Source organism: Taeniopygia guttata, chromosome 1A (assembly GCF_048771995.1).
Source record: "Taeniopygia guttata chromosome 1A, bTaeGut7.mat, whole genome shotgun sequence".
Classification (NCBI taxonomy): domain Eukaryota; kingdom Metazoa; phylum Chordata; class Aves; order Passeriformes; family Estrildidae; genus Taeniopygia; species Taeniopygia guttata.
The window spans coordinates 24,683,831-24,700,000 of NC_133025.1; the positions used below are offsets into that span (position 1 = coordinate 24,683,831).

Consider the following 16,170-nt stretch of genomic DNA (forward strand, 5'->3'; position numbering starts at 1 on the left):
TGGTAGACTCCTTTTCTGAAATAGGGAATTTCAGCATCTCAGCACATTTTTGAGAACTTGGTACAAACAATGGGAAGCTTAACAGCACCAAAGTAATTCTGTGGATGATGGTATCTTCCACTAGACCTCATATTTAGTAATGGCTGCTGTGGAATATGTGTATCCTGCAGATAAAGACAGATTTGTTCTCTGCAAAGATTGTCTGGAAATATAGGAAGATACTTTCGCGTCTGTCCTTTAAAGTGGAGACCAAAATCTTCACTTACACAGTTGCCCTGTAGTCAGGGAAACTTGGTGCTTATTCACTGTTCTGATCAAGTCTTGTTCCCTTGGAAATATTAGAGATAGTAAAAATTCAAAATGTTTTTTCCTGAATTCTATCTTTAAAAAGCACTTTCTGCCTCTGAAGGTGCCTGTTTACAATAGGTTGACAGGAGCACAAAGCAGCAGCAGCAATGATTCATGTCAAGCTTACCGCAACAGAGTAAAACTTTCCTTGCAGCATTTTTTCCCCTGTCTAAAACCACTGATGTGCTGCCAAAATTATCCTGGTACCCAAAGTACAAGATCTTGGTGAGCAGACTGTGAAGAGGCAAAACAGTCAAAGATTTGGCTAAAAATGGAAATCTTCTAGAACTCCTTGATCACCTCATCAAGACCCTGGGCAAAGCATCACTGGTGGAGCTGTGTTAACAGTGCTGTCAAAATATCTCTGACAAAAATCTTCCTCAAAAGAATATTAGCAAAACTAAGCAGCAATTAGTAAAATCAACTACTCTGACATAGATTAGAAATCAAGACAGAAAACAAAGCAAAAATAATGTATAAAATTTCAGCATCATAGGTAGTTAATGATTAGGTATCTCAAGTTCCCTGACTGGGCAAATAATGCTGACAGTTTTTGTAGCAGTATAAAAAAAAAAAGTGAATTGAGTATAATCAAAAAAGAGATAACAGTTTATCACTTCAGATAAATGCTCTGCATTTAGATAAACATGCACAAAATTTTTAATTCATGTTTACATGTGGGGTAAGACAGACCACAGTTGCTAAGACTCTGCCTGCAGCAATAACAAAGACATTTCATTTGTGTGTAGAGATTTAATTTGGGTTCTATAAACAAAACTGTAGATTAGAAAGACTGAAAAACACACTGCTTTATCTGCTGAATTTCCTCAGGGCCAGAAAGAGAGATGATTTCCGCAAATCATCTACAAAGAATCTTATTTTCCTGGAACAAAATAGTGCCATGCACCATTTTACAATACTTAATGAAGTCCTTAAGCTCTTGTTGCAATCCTTCTTACATGAGGAGAAGGACCTTACAGTCTTACAGTTCTTTCAGGGTTTTATCATCTTTGCAGCCAAATACAGTGTGTTGTGGAGGTGCTCAATACCAGGCAGAAAGAAGCTGCTTCACTGCTAATAATGATATTTTCTTCAGGACTACGATACATCCATAAATTTTTCCAGCAAGAAAATCTAGCAGCCACTCAGGGACAAGCTATAGGACAATTGCAAGGGCCTCACCAGCTTTGAGGCAGTGAGAGTCCTTCACAAAACCAACTGTTCAGGAGCAAATCCCATCACCTCTCCACCTCCCCCTCATCACTGCCTTACACACACAAGCAGCAATCAATCGGCCCCCAGCTGGCAGACACACTATTTTTTCTATTTAACAACCTCCAGGGTGGTCTCTTTCACTAATCCCCCGGGCCGTACAACTGAGCTGGATCTGAAGTAGCTTCTGCAGTCAGCTGTTGGGAGGTACATAAAATGGAGCAGCATTACTTGTTGGCAACATGGCATTCCTGTAAGTATTTTCCCCATAGCCCCCTCTCAAGCATATCTTTACACTTTTCTTGAACATTTTGCATTTGCTGCTTAACTTTTCTGAGATTAGAATGAAATTTAAAAGATGGATCAGGGCAATGAGCATAGCATTTAACTGTAACACTGTTTTAACTCTGAAAGTTTCTGGTACAAATCTAAGTTGAAAATGGAGAAAAAATACAACCATTTGTACAACCAATTTGAAATATGGCAGTATACTGTACAAAGTGTAAGTCCATGAATTCTCCAAGTGAAGCCTTCTTTGCAGCACCAGGCAAGCTCTCTCAGCATGTGGGAGCAGCTTTGCCCCTTTCCCCCTCGGAGCTGACAAAGCTGGACTCGGCTCAGTGCCCACGGAGGGTCCCTCTGGCCGCAGGGTGAAGCCGAACTTCCTCCTCCCGCCTCAGTGCTCTCTTTATTGGGCTTGAGCAAACGCACAACACTGACCTTTAAATCCTGGATATGTTCACCAGGCCAGCTTCTCACTGAGCAACTTCAGTGCTACCTGACATTAGCATCCAGCAGGTTCAGTGGTAGCTCAGAGACATGTTGTCCCCAAGCAGAACTCCCACAGATTCTCCATCCTCACATTGAATATCACAGGCTACATTCTCAGATAGCCAAGCTAATACCGCTCTGGTGCTTTATAGAACTTTATACATGCTGCGATCCTGGCCCATTTTTTCAGCTTTATTCCCGAATCACTTGTGTAAGCAGTGTCAGAATTTGGTCCTAGGAACAAATAATATTTTTTGAAAATAGATTCCTGGAAGATGAGGTAGAAATGTTTGATGCTGGGGAACCTTAAAATAGGATTTAAGTTAGCTAAGCTGATTGGAAGGAAAACCAGCTAAAATCCTGATAGTAACACCAATGCATAAAACAGAGCACTCCTAAAATAAAATTAAAATAGGTCAGAAGTTTTCAAACTAATACTTTCATTCATTTTGTCTGCTGGAATAGGTTTTGTGGAATCACTCATCATTTTAATGCCCTTAATTCATCCTGTTTAAGAACTAAATATTACATAAATTATTATCAAAGTTTTCTTGTAGCACTTATTTTTAACAACTAAAGAATTATTACCAAATATATACACCACACACGTTAAAATGTGCAGAGACCACAAAACATTTAGATTAATACTAATGAGATAATCCACCTGCCTATTTCACTGCACAACAGCTGCACAGATTTAAAAGGGTTCAATTAAACTTTATTCAGTGCATAGATAATTGATCCAATGTGGAGAATGATGTCACTGGTAGGTTAAAAATTATGTTTTACCTTTTAAAATAAAATTGCTCCATTAGAAAAACTAGAAATACAAACCTGACACATAAATCATTCTGGTAACTTTGTTTTATAGAGTAACAAAAAGAAGGAAAATTAAGAAAATCACGGCAGATACAACATGCAGATGCCCATTATTTAACATCCTCTCAAAAAGTGGAAATAGAAATCTAAATGAGACATTGCTGTTGCTCTCCTTCCATATGGGAACTACAATTACTCTTTGTTATTTTACTCTATTTGTTTTTATTTTTTCTGATGCTTTTAGCTTCCATTTCTTAAATGGCTTGTTTTCCTGCTCTCCACAGCAATGAAACACCACCGTTTTCCTATTTTAATTAGTAATTTTAGATGGCATCAAAGTTGTGTAAAATTCTTTTTTAACAAATAGAGAATAATTAATCCTTAAAGCCTGCCCACCAGATGCCTGAGGCACTCTAAGGTTGCTATGGGAGTGTTTGGTGGACCAGGAGAACATATTCAGGACTCCACTCAAGGCTGCTGAAGATGAAAGTGCAGATTCTTGCCAATTTTGTGTTTCTCTGTATTTACGGTAGTGAATTGCAAAATACATAATTTCTTGATACAACATAACATTATTTTTGACACTGCTAGTGGCTGTCAATAATCTGCCATTCTATCCACTTCATGTCAAGATATTACAAATATTGTTAGAGAGAAAGGGCAAAATATAATAATCATCTATCCACAGAGATATTACTGTAGTTTTCATCCTTATGACATTTCAGTAGCTATGCAGAGTTAGTATTGACTTTAATCTGAGACTGTCAAAGTGATTTCAGGGAGAAACTGAGGAAAAGGCATATGCCACCAATATCAGGTTTCTCCATCACAAGAGGAACTTTAAAGAGCTTCTTACTCACCAGTATGCTTTATGGTCATCAATATGAAGGAACTACCTGCTCACTGCTTAGTGCAGGGCCCCAAATACTTTTGGGCATGTGAGGGCTGACCCAGAGGTGCAGCTGTTGGTACACTTACAGCACCTGAGCCAGGTATCCACAGTCCTCACTTCTGCCAGAGATAGGATGAGCTACAGTGCTACTGGTACATCTTAAAGTGATAGGGACATTGATCCAATTCCTTAAGTCACTTGATCAATCTATTTCAGAAAATAATGGTTGGAGATAAATTTTATCAAACTGGATTAACGACTCAGTCATTATACTCTTTAATAGCTGGGGTATGATATGTTACGGTAAGTATGTATCTCCTTCCTATTGTGTCTGTAAATCTTTCTATTCTGACTCCAAACAAGAAAAACAATGCTTGAAAAAGAACTCCTCCTGGAAGAGTGTTTTTCCTTTACCTGTGTGTAGTTGTTCACATTACATGAGCTTCTGGTGAGTGAAATAGAGTAAGCAGTGCATGCCAACACCATGTGGAGAGGTGAACATATCTAGAGAATAAATCAAACTCCAGAGGGTTTCAGAAGACCTTACTGAGATTCCCTTTCTTATCAATGATTTTGGATTGTTGCTTCTTGAAATTTGGTGTAATTAAAGTTACTATAGATATATTTCAGACAGACAGATATATATACTTATTAGTATACAAACACATACTACAGTTCATTGTTCTTGACTGAGGGCATATGACTATTGACATTGTCAATTTTTATCTCATTACTCATCACTGCTTACTCCAAGTGCTAATAGTATATTTCCATAGAGTTTGTGTGTGCTGCAATGTAAATTCTGACATTGCTAGTGTCAGTCACTAATCTAACTCATTCAGTTCATGTCAAGATGATACATCACAATGCTCAGCAACTGTCACTCCTGCTTTAAATAGATCTACATTTTTCTCAACTTTGCAATTAAACACACCTACATATATGTATCTTCAGTTCCACATCAAGTTCCTTTTTAACAATATGAAACATGAAAGTCAACCAAAATAGTTTTTAAAGCAATTACTAGATGGCATGGGGGTTTTGCAGGATCGGTTTGGTTTGATTTTTACAAAACCCTTTTCAAAAGTAAAAGCAAACTGAAAATATCGGGACACATTTAAAGTTGTTTGTACGTCCACATTTTTCTCCCCCAAACATAAAAAGCACATTTTTTGTCACCAAACTGTCACTTACATGTGCTTACTTGCACTGGTTTGTAGTGCATCCAAATTGATGTTAAAAAACCATCTGTTTAAAAATGTTTACTAATATCAAGGATTAACCAGAGTATTTAAATAATTAAAACCACTTTGGTTTTGAACATAATTTTAAAGGAAAACCTAAGCTTGGTATGTTTTAATCCTCTCCCATTTCTGGAATTATTCCTCCGTATTTCTGTTTCTGTTCTTTAGTTATTATGTTTTTTCCTGAAGCATGCCCAAATTATGCTTATTCTTTCTTACGCTTCCCAAATTTTTTTGTATTTTTTTTTAATAGAGCTTCTGATGATCTACACTATTCTTTCATTACCTAAGTTTAGTATCCGCTTTGTGGAATGATAACATTCCCTGTGTGTTTAACATAAACTTGCTTCTTTCTCTTGCCCTGGTCTGGGCAGTGGTGGTACCTAGAGGAATGTGGTGCTGTTTTGGACAATTGTGCCCCTTGTTTTAGCCTCACAGGCTGAGCACTCTGAAAGCCAGGGCCAGGGAACAGGTTTATTTAAAACACCCCAAGGACAGCTCCTGTGCCTCTCTGCCTGTCTGCACCAGCCCAGGTGTAAACTGGCCTGTGTTTGAATCAACAAGGAACAAGAACTGGCACAGGGGCTATTGGACTTTCCTTTGTGCTTTTCAGGTGCTAAGGGAAATACTTCAGAGGACACTGGCAAGAGCAGGTTTAGTACTGAACCTATAAAAGTGATATAGCATCGTCACATATGTATACATTTCTGGTGAGCATGAGTTCCCAGCCAAAGTATCTGCTTTAACATGCTCCTCAAGAAAGTATACTTATGTTTCTTATCCTTTGCAGTTCTAAAAGGCAAGTTTCTGTAATACAGAGAGCCAAGAAAAATAGGTATTTTTTGCAAAAAGAAAACAATTTTTTGAGCATGAGAAAATAGTTTTCTCTTTTCAATTTTTCTCATTCACATTCAATAGTGCTTTAGTCCTCAGCAGGACTAGAACCTTGAGTGTTTTAAAGAAATGAGATTTTGAAACAGAGACGCTTTAAATAATAGACAATTTAGAGCAGCAGCTGTACAATATAAATAGTATCTCTCACTTTTAACAGCAGATGAAGCTGCATTGATCTGGACACAAACAGACTAAAGCATAGGAAAATCTCCGGTACCCATGAAATGGTTTGGTTGAATCTATTCCAATTATTTCATTGATTATGTGCATTTTTTTCCCTCTACTGTATGAACTTACACATGTATGAGAACTTCAAAGGAATACATCCAATGCCTAGCAGAATTTTCAAAATAATCTAACCTTTTAAAATCCTATTGGGAGCCAATGTATGTTTTTAAATGCCTAAACACCCTTCAAAACCTGACCATCTGCAACCATAAATTTTTCCTCATACAAGAACATGCAACATAGCTTTTGAATCTTTCTCCAAATTTTGTGGCTGCCTGACAGTAGATTTTATGGCTAATAAAACAAACTCAAGGGGAAAGGGAACTTCATTTTTGTTTTCATACTGATTTATAGAAGAATGCATTAAAGCATGCAAGTTATTTGTGTGAAGTAAGTAGAAAAAAAGGGTAACACACTGATCTATATTTTTGCTTATTTTGCATAATTGAGGCAATGATAAGAAGAAGCAATGGTGATTTAGTCCATTGATCTATGAAGTAAATGCCTATTTACAATGGTCCAAGCAATATCACAGATGAACTTTTAGGGAGAGCAGTAATGTTTTTCTAGGTAACATTAGAAAGCCTAAATAAGTTTGCTTATATTAATCAAATTACTTAAATCCACTGAATCAGTAAAGCAAGCCTGGTTTTACAGTGCAACTGAGAACAGGATTTAACCCATAAACTAATTTTATTTTATGGATGAGCATACACAATACACAGATAATAATGGAAAATGAAGAATTCATATTTCCCATGGCAAACATAACTCTCGATTGCAGAGATGTAGATTATATGAATGATTAAAATGTAACAGTAGTAAAAAATACTACCTACCACATGGAGGTCAAATTTTCATTCCAACGGGAATGATAACTTTGAAATTTCTGATGCATTTATTTAAATTTTCAGACATAATGTTAATTTTCATGTTGAATGTAATTTAGCTTTTGGAATCACACATACTGTTCCCATACTCAGTTCATCTCTCAGTAAAGTATGGTTTTGAAGTAAGAGGGTTTAGTATGACAGCCCTGGCATACCTCTGATTAATTGAGCTTCTTTCTAGGAGTTATACACACCACTTGATACCTAAAAGTCTGACCTGCTTTGAGTTAGGACTTGATCATCACTACTCATTCCTCTCATGAGCAAACAAGCCTAATGACAGTGTTATGGATTCAGGAAAGGTTTCAGATGCAAACATGGTAGGCTGCACAGCTAAGACATACATATATCCTTTATTTAAGATGACAAAAAACTTAAACAGATCTTTCAGTACTGTCTCATGCAAACAGAGTACATCACTAGCCTGGACACCAAGTTATTTAAAGCTATTATTTAGTACCGTAATAAGTAGCAATTTAAATACAAGGTAAAATCATTACATTGTCTTGTTTACTACTGATGTTAATGTCAAGCTGACGTGTAATGCTCCAAAAAAAGGCAGCCTATGATTTGTTATCATTAAACTGTCAGTTCTGTCCTGTTAGGCATAGATTCATACTATATTTCTTTCAGCATATCCCTTTATTTTCTATCAGTCAAAAACTGAAGTGTTTTAATTGTGTCTCTGCTATTTTTCTATTAACTGTTTCGTGCATTTTTTTTCTCTGGCCTTTTAATTGCAGTTTAATAGTGGTCATTAACACATTAAGGGGTGTTAGAAGAACATTTGAAGTCCTCTTGACTTCTACCAAAGTTGACACTTCAATGCTAGAGTAATTTCAGCTATTCATTTATTTAATAGTGACCTATGCAAATGTGGAACCATGTCATTTTACAAATTGACTGTAATAATTAACTAGAAAGGCAGACTAAAATGAAACAGGTTATAATTAGAATAAAACTGCTACAGTATTACGTCAGCTAGAATAAAATAATCTCAAATGATTAAATTGGTTTCAATTATTAAGAATCAGTTTAATGTACCCACTGTTCTGATTTTTTACATTTCTCTTTTTTTGTGTGCATTAGATGTCACCTCATACAATTTATGCATTTTATTCATCTTGGTAAAACAGGCATTACAAAAGTTTAATTAAGTAGTAAAAGACTTCATATTATTCTGCTGAATTCTAAATTAATTGCAGAAAGAAATGATAGTGCATAGTACATACCATTCACACACATTTTGATTAGATGCATCTATTGTTAGCTAATATTTCTCTATCCCAGTGTATAGATAGAGGTCCCGGTATAGAAGAATATGCAGGTATACACACGGAAAAAATGGTTCTGGCTCCCACAGTATGTTTTTAACACACATGAACAATATAATTTTCAACTATACTACCTAGATCTTAATCTTCAGGGCACTCATATCACTGTTCATAATAAATATGGAATTTTAAATTACATTTCCTTAAAAATTTCACCTTGCTTATTCAGCTCATTTTGCAGATTGTACATATGCAAATACTTAGACGCTTGCAGGTGCACACAAGCCAGCATAAGATAGACATATTTGATAATAGGCAGCATGCACAAAGTTACATGTTGAGATGACAAGAAAACCTTATTTTGATCTCAATTTTCAACAACTCACAATTTTGGTTTTTTTGCCAAATCTGTTTTCTTTGTCTCTACTTGCCATTTGTTAACTCAGCTTTGAGCATGTTGCAAAATAATTCTATGTATTATATGGGCATTAGGGTGGACAGCTTCTGATTTAAAGCCACTGTATTTAAGACTGAGTTTCTTCTTTTTGCATATACAGTTTAATATCACTGTTAAATAAAATTAGACATTTTCTTTACTTGAACAAATCTTATTGTATTGCTTGGTTGACTGGCCAAATACTTTCAAGGATTATGCCTCACTGTTGTGCAGTGAGGTTATAAACTCTGATGCTTAGGTTTGTTACTATACATCAGACTGTAGCATCATTGACAAAATCCCATTGCTCCTGTGATGTGTTGGGTTCCAGCAGGGGCAGTTAAAACAGTAACTGAATGTTTGCATCCTGTATTCATCATGACTTTGACAGGGCTTTTACAGCCTCCTTTACGCAGTGATAAACAGTATTATGGTAATCATGTGAGTGATCTCAGGAACATGATCTATGCAAGTGTCTCCATCAGTAGAAAGATTTTTAAAAAATATTCTTGAGTGCAAAAAATTTAGTGACCTGAGATATCATCATCAGAAGAGTATTTGGAAGAAAGAAACCTTACTGGTAAACCTGATGACATTTTCAGCATGACAAGCTTAAGGGAACAGAACACTGTTACCAACATACACATACCAGAGATTTGAGTATGAAATTGAATGTGCTCCATGGCATTTCAAGATCAGTGGAAATCCTGAGGTTTTGGCAACTCATTAACCTTTGACCACAGGCCACCAAACAAGCTGTTTAAAATCTCAGAACCCTTACCTTCCATATCTTTCATGAAGCGATCCACATGCTGACTGTGGATGCAGTCAGTATTCCAGGTTGTGAAGGAGCTCTCTGACCAACCTGTCACACCCTTACCTTTCTTAAGGATCCTATGAATTTGCTAAGATCTCTTCAACACCTTCCAAATGGAATTAGACTTCTTTTTATTGCATTGTAATTAATGTTATGCAGTTAAAATAATTTATTTATTATTAATTACATTTTCCAAATGTAATTAAATTTCTTTGCGTGGAACAAAGACAATCAGTAGATCACTGTTAACTGTATTCTTTCCACAAAATATAATTAATATAGCATATTATGGTAGCTCGGTACAAATATCCCATTCTTGAATCTTTACACCTGTTAAATCTGGATAATTTACACAAATAGTTACTTTGTCCTAGAACAATTGCTTTGCAAACCTTTGTGATGCATTTGCTGGAAATCTGTTTTTTGAGCACTTCCTATTACATTTCAGCAAACAATAAACAGCCCAAAGATGGCACGTGTAAGAATCTGAAAAATGCATCTCAATTTCTCAAAGAAATATGGAAAAGGAAATATTGGCATGTACAAACTGTACAATAATGCACACAGAACTTTACAGTCTAAAGAAAACTTGTCAGTCTTTGTATAAAAGATCGAGGAAGATATGGCTATTGTGGGACTGATGTGCAGCAGGGATGTCCAGTGGCTATAGCAGGAAGCTGAGAGTCAGAGTGACTGAGTGGCATTGCTGGCAAACCTTTAGCAAACCATAAGATTTCTCTTAGTCTCCAGTCTACAAAGTACCTGCAACCTATACCTCACCCCAAAAATGAAAAAGCATGAAGTAATGTCAGTGTTTGGCATGTGGTCTAAACCTTTTTAAAATTTGGAAGTCCTCTCCTGGGGATTAGTGTCAATGGAGAAGGAAAACAGCTACTCTGAGCGATACCAGCTAGCTCAGCTTTAAGGCAGCTGTGGGACTCTGTAAGTTAATGTTGGGATTTAGTTTAGATAACCTAGCCTTTTTAAAATTACTTAGTTTTAGCTCAATTCTACTATTACCAACATTTAGCCAATGCATGGAGTAAAAAAAAACCTACCTATCCTGTTCACTATCCTGAAACTTACCCAGTTCCTTATTTATCACTGCCATGACGGTAGAAAGAAGAATATAAAATTAATCACTCATGTTGGCCCAGCAAATATGTCTCAAAACATCTGTAAGATGTTGGCTGAATAAGATCCATATAAGTTGAAAGGAAAAAAATCAAACTAAACTTCTATTACTAGTTATTTTCTTTCTCTAATTACTTTAAGGGTGAGAAGGTGAGAGAAAAATGTAGGTTATGAAATCCTCCATGCAGGGAAAGACATAACAAGGATCCCATAAAACAATACTGCTGCAGCTTGCCCTTCAGTTTTGGTAACCTTCAGTTTACTCCACATCAGCCCTTTGCTTTCACCCCCAACAGGATGCTGTCATCAGTTATGTTACCCCCACTCAAAGCTTTCATGTTCTTCCCTCTAGTACTGTGACCTGTAGTAACCATCCTTAAGTCTTGAAGTAACCATCATGTTAAACACAATCAAAGCCTCTACTCACAAAAGTCTTTATTTTATATAACTGAATCAACAGGAACAGTGACTTATCAAAAGAGAGAACGAAAAATAAAATTATATAGAAACATTCTTTATCCCACAATGAATCAAACAACTCTTTCCATGCTAGTTGCAGCACTTGATTGACAGAAGTTAATTAATCCTTCTTTGTTTTGTCAATTTTTTTCAGAATAACTAGGGAGATCTTACAGCTTTACCTGTATAGCAAGCATCATTTTGAATTCTTTGAGCAAGCTATCTTTGATGATCCATCATGTTTACATGTCTTTTCACAATTTTTTAATACTCTTTTATGACCAGCAATAAAACTAAAAATCTCCTAACTGTTTTCCTTTTTCAAAAATAGTATTATGCATGTCTTCCCTATACCATGTCTAGGAGTGGAGTCACCAAGTTCAGCAGTACCAGTTGCTGGACTAAATGGTAGACTGCAGAGTAGTGGAGAGATCCCAGCTGGGCTATAAGCAGAGGTTTCCACAGATGGAAGGAAAGAACATGGAGTGTGATACAGAATCACCTTCATTTTTTTCCGTTTTGTGTGATCTTTTAGTCACTAATAGCTATGAGCAATTTGCTATGGAATGAAAAGATTCTTATAAACCTCACTGGACTGAAGTAGGAGAGCTTGTGCAAGAAGAGATGGTATGCTTAAATTTATAACACAGTCATGGAACAACAGGAGTCCATGGCATTTAAGTGGAAGAGTTGGGTTTTCTCCTGGCAAACGTTATTCTCATTGTGAGGTTTTTTTCCCTCCCCTAAGAACTTGTCTGTTGCATAAAGCAATTTATATCTTCAGAAACAGCAGTGACATCAGTGATGGGTGACATCATAGATTATCCCTCCAGTAAAATTTTGGTTGATGAAGCGAAAAAAGTTGTTTGTATCTACAGGACTGATTGTGGCTACTAGCTTTTCCTTTTGTAATTCTCATTTCTCAACTTCATATGAGATTGACACTAAGCTTTGTCACTGACAGCTTGCCTATTTCAGTGAGATTCACACAAAGAAAATGTGTGAAAAACTGAAATGAGAAGATTCTGTTTGTAGATGGTTGTAAGGCAGAAAAATAATATATGTGTTGAATGTGACTAGGCAGAACTTGAGAAACAAAAATCCCATTACTTCTTTCCTTTTTGCTAAAGGCATATTTGACTTTGCTGTCAATAGCACTTGTAACGGTGAAACAGGAAGAAAGTGTGCACCCATATTGCTAAACTTTGACTTCTGTCTCAATGTATCAGTGCACATTTGGATACAAATGCATTTTTCTGGCAATGAATATACAGCAGGACTGATTACCACACTGGAGATAGATATATTCAACATTTAAACTTACTTCCAAATTTTGCAGCTATTTTTGTCACAGTTAAAATGCCAGCTATGGATGTGAACATCTACAGATTCAGCCTGATATCCAGTGTGACTCTAGATGTACTCATCCTTCTTTATGATTTACTTCTGTATTGATATCTTCAAGTCTCCTTAATTCTTTTTTTTTTTTCTTTTTGATTTGCACATAGTATTAGTCTGCCATTTAACTTTAATTTTTTAAGCTAACTAGAAAGAAGGAGCTGAACAAATATAGGAAACATTTTCTTTGAGTATCCATTTGAATTAAACAGCCAGGTAACATTTGACCATGTTTGTGACCCTTTCATGTTTGCTTTTCATGAATTTTCAAGTGTTTGATCTCTGTTAGGGAATGGATTAGCAAAAAGCAAATTTGTAATTCAAATGCTGGAAACTACACCAGCACCAATTTAAAATTGTATATTCAGATATTATATTTGAAATTCGAAATTCACGTTGATTTGATTAATGAAGTGAGTTGCAGCCAGCTCATGTATGTCTGCTATTTCACCTGGGGAGGAAAGTGATAAGGTCTTTTCAACAATCTTTATACCTAAATGTTGTCCAGTTTTTTCAATTCTGCTTGTGTCCTGGTGTGATTAAGTGCAGCCTCTGGGGTGTTCTAACTTCTATCAATTGTGAAAATCACCACCAATCACTACTACCATTTAGGGGTGATGAGCAGATCAAATTGTCCAGATTGATATCTGGAAAAAACAACTGAAGTTGGTGAAGAAGATATCTGACTTAATTATTCATAATTTTGGTATGGAATGTACCAGCAATATGTTTATTGATTCTAATAATTCTTACCTATTTTTAAAATGTACAGTTTCACAAACAGTTTGGGAACACTTAAAAGTGACATTTAAAGACTAAATTATTAATTGCAAATTACTCACTGAGTTCTGATAACATAGATAAAGCTGGCTGTTATTTTCATCTCTGTTGTCTTGCAAGGACAAGTGCAAACTGTGTGCTGTCACTTGATAGAATGTGAAGATGCACCCAAAACACATTCCCAGGGAAATAAAAACACTGCAGTTGTATTTGCTGTGTTCTGTATACATGCCTGTTTAAGAGATAAAGCATGAAATATTGTGGAACCTTCTGAAGCTGAGAAGTCACACAGGGAATGTTTAATTTTTTTTCAGGATGAGTTTTTTGATGCATCTTCTCTTACCACCCATTCTGCTTCTTGGGCACTCAGCCAACATCCATGGTGAAAATGGTCTTTCTTACTATTCACAATGACTTTACAAAACTTCAAAGATATTTGATATACACTAAGAGAAGTTCTAATTCATTCTGTTTTCTTTCAATACTGGCAAAACTCATTGGTCTCTTTATTCTTCTGTCAAATTCACAGCCTGTCCCCTCTTTTTTTCTCTATTTATTTTTTTCCCCTTTCCCAATGGATGCAATTACTAAAGGACCAACATATTAAAGAGCATATTATCTATGGACAGTGGAAGATGTCGAAGGAACTGACTTTCATAAAAAGGGCTGTTTTCTGTCCTATATACACTCTTCATTATTCATGTAGATTGATTTTCCTCGGTCAGACTTTGTCCTCTTTTATTTTTCTGTTAAATAAACAAACAAATAAACAGTAGCAGAAAATGAAAAAAAAAGAGAAATGGTGATATCCCTGCATCATTCACCGATATACTGCTGAGATCAGCATGTCAAGGATGTTGAAGTAAAAATCAGAGGCAAATCCATGGTAAGTGAAAATATAAGGGCCATATGTGAATTTTTCAGAGCTACCAGGAACAGAAAACATAACCTGAGCTACAAAAACATCTCTGTTCCATCAGTGAGCAGGGAACTAATACTTTTGGCATCTGCCATTCTTTCCAACTGACTTTCAGAGCAGTGGTACATAAAACGACGGGTTAAGACTATTTTTTTAAAAAGCATTTTATGCTGTGGATATGAATGTGTTAATATAGAAGACTTTTCCTTTTTTTTTATCAGAGTTTCATAAACTACTTGTGTTTGTTTATTACTGTGAAACCACTCCCCAGACTCAGGCATTTACAATACTTTTTGCTCAAACAGGTTGCACTGATCCAGGATTTTCCTGTTAAAAGCCTAGATAAGCTGGAATGAGCAAATACTGTCCATCTTAACACATGGACACAAAGAGAGAAGTTTTAAAAAGCAGTGGATAGAGTGGGGAAAGCTAAATGTAATACATTATCCAGCTGAAAAAACAGACTGGAAATTTACTTCAGAAAACTCAGCTTAAGGAGTTTCGCCTAATAAAACACTTACATGTACTGTACAAAATCTCACTTCATTTCAAAGGGTCATCACAGTGACCTATTTTACACCTACTCCTGATAAAAAATTTGGTCCTGTCCTAAAAAGGTACATACAGTAGTTAGGAACACTGCTTCTGTTTTTCTGGACTTACTTTTTTATTCTGAAAGCCTTCAGAAGCAGTCGGTGAGCTATTTGGGATAAAATCTGTGCAAACTTGAAAGTGAACCAAACCCCAGAAGGGTTCTCCTTGGACAGTTGAAGGATGTAGTAAATTTTTTTTTCAGCTTATTTCTTGTTTTCACACACCTTTAACATTGCAGGTTGTATTTGGCACTGGAAGTTGGAGCATGGAAACAATGGGAAAGTTTGTTCCTGGAGAATTTTCAGCCCAGCTTTGTAGGATTAGAGTTTGAACATGTGTCAGACTGCAAGCAAGTTATCTGACCCAAATCAGGCGTTCCCTTATTTGTCCATTTGAAATGCAGCATCAAAGTAATCTTTAATTTCCTATACAATGGCAACTTCCAGAATACTTCTGAATGCATAGGACTGTCATGCTGAGAGATTATTCCTAGAAAGATGACATATGAGTGGTTATATCATTTCACCATTCAATCCACATTTCTGCTCTGCCCCTGACAGTGACACAGGTCTCTTTCTATAAAACATACTATGTATAGAAAAACACACATTTTCAGAATCAGGCATATTGTTAGAAATTAATTATAGCCAGCAATACATATCTTCCATATTCTAGTTTTATATATATATATATGTACATGTGTATGCATGTATATGTGTGTATATGTACATGTATATACTATATATGTATATTTATTTATACTTATATAATAAATACCATATCCCTGCAGTATGCTGTGTGAACCTAAGCACTTAAAATATATATAGGATGTATAGAAGATACCGATCATTCAGCAGTGATGTATATCATGGTGTGTTTGATTCATCTCAGTTCAGTTATGTTCTACAGGTTTTTCCTGCTACATCCTAAATCCTTTTTCTATTTTTAACCTTCCTCAACTTTAAAAGAAAATCCTACTTTTGTTTTCTGCATTCAACACTCCCAATCTGACAATTTACAATTTCAAATGCACAAAATAAAATGTTTCAGTGAAAGTAAAC

At 35.8% G+C, this 16,170-nt stretch overlaps 1 long non-coding RNA gene across 1 annotated transcript in view; it reads right to left on the bottom strand.

The window, feature by feature from the left end:
* Positions 1 to 13,894: 13,894 nt before the first annotated feature.
* LOC121468160 (uncharacterized) overlaps positions 13,895 to 16,170 on the bottom strand; it is a 10,565-nt gene continuing 8,289 nt past the window's right edge. Inside the window, exon 2 of the long non-coding RNA XR_005978178.2 lies at positions 13,895 to 16,170. This exon is cut by the window's right edge and continues 2,140 nt beyond it. This is a non-coding gene — a long non-coding RNA (uncharacterized lncRNA).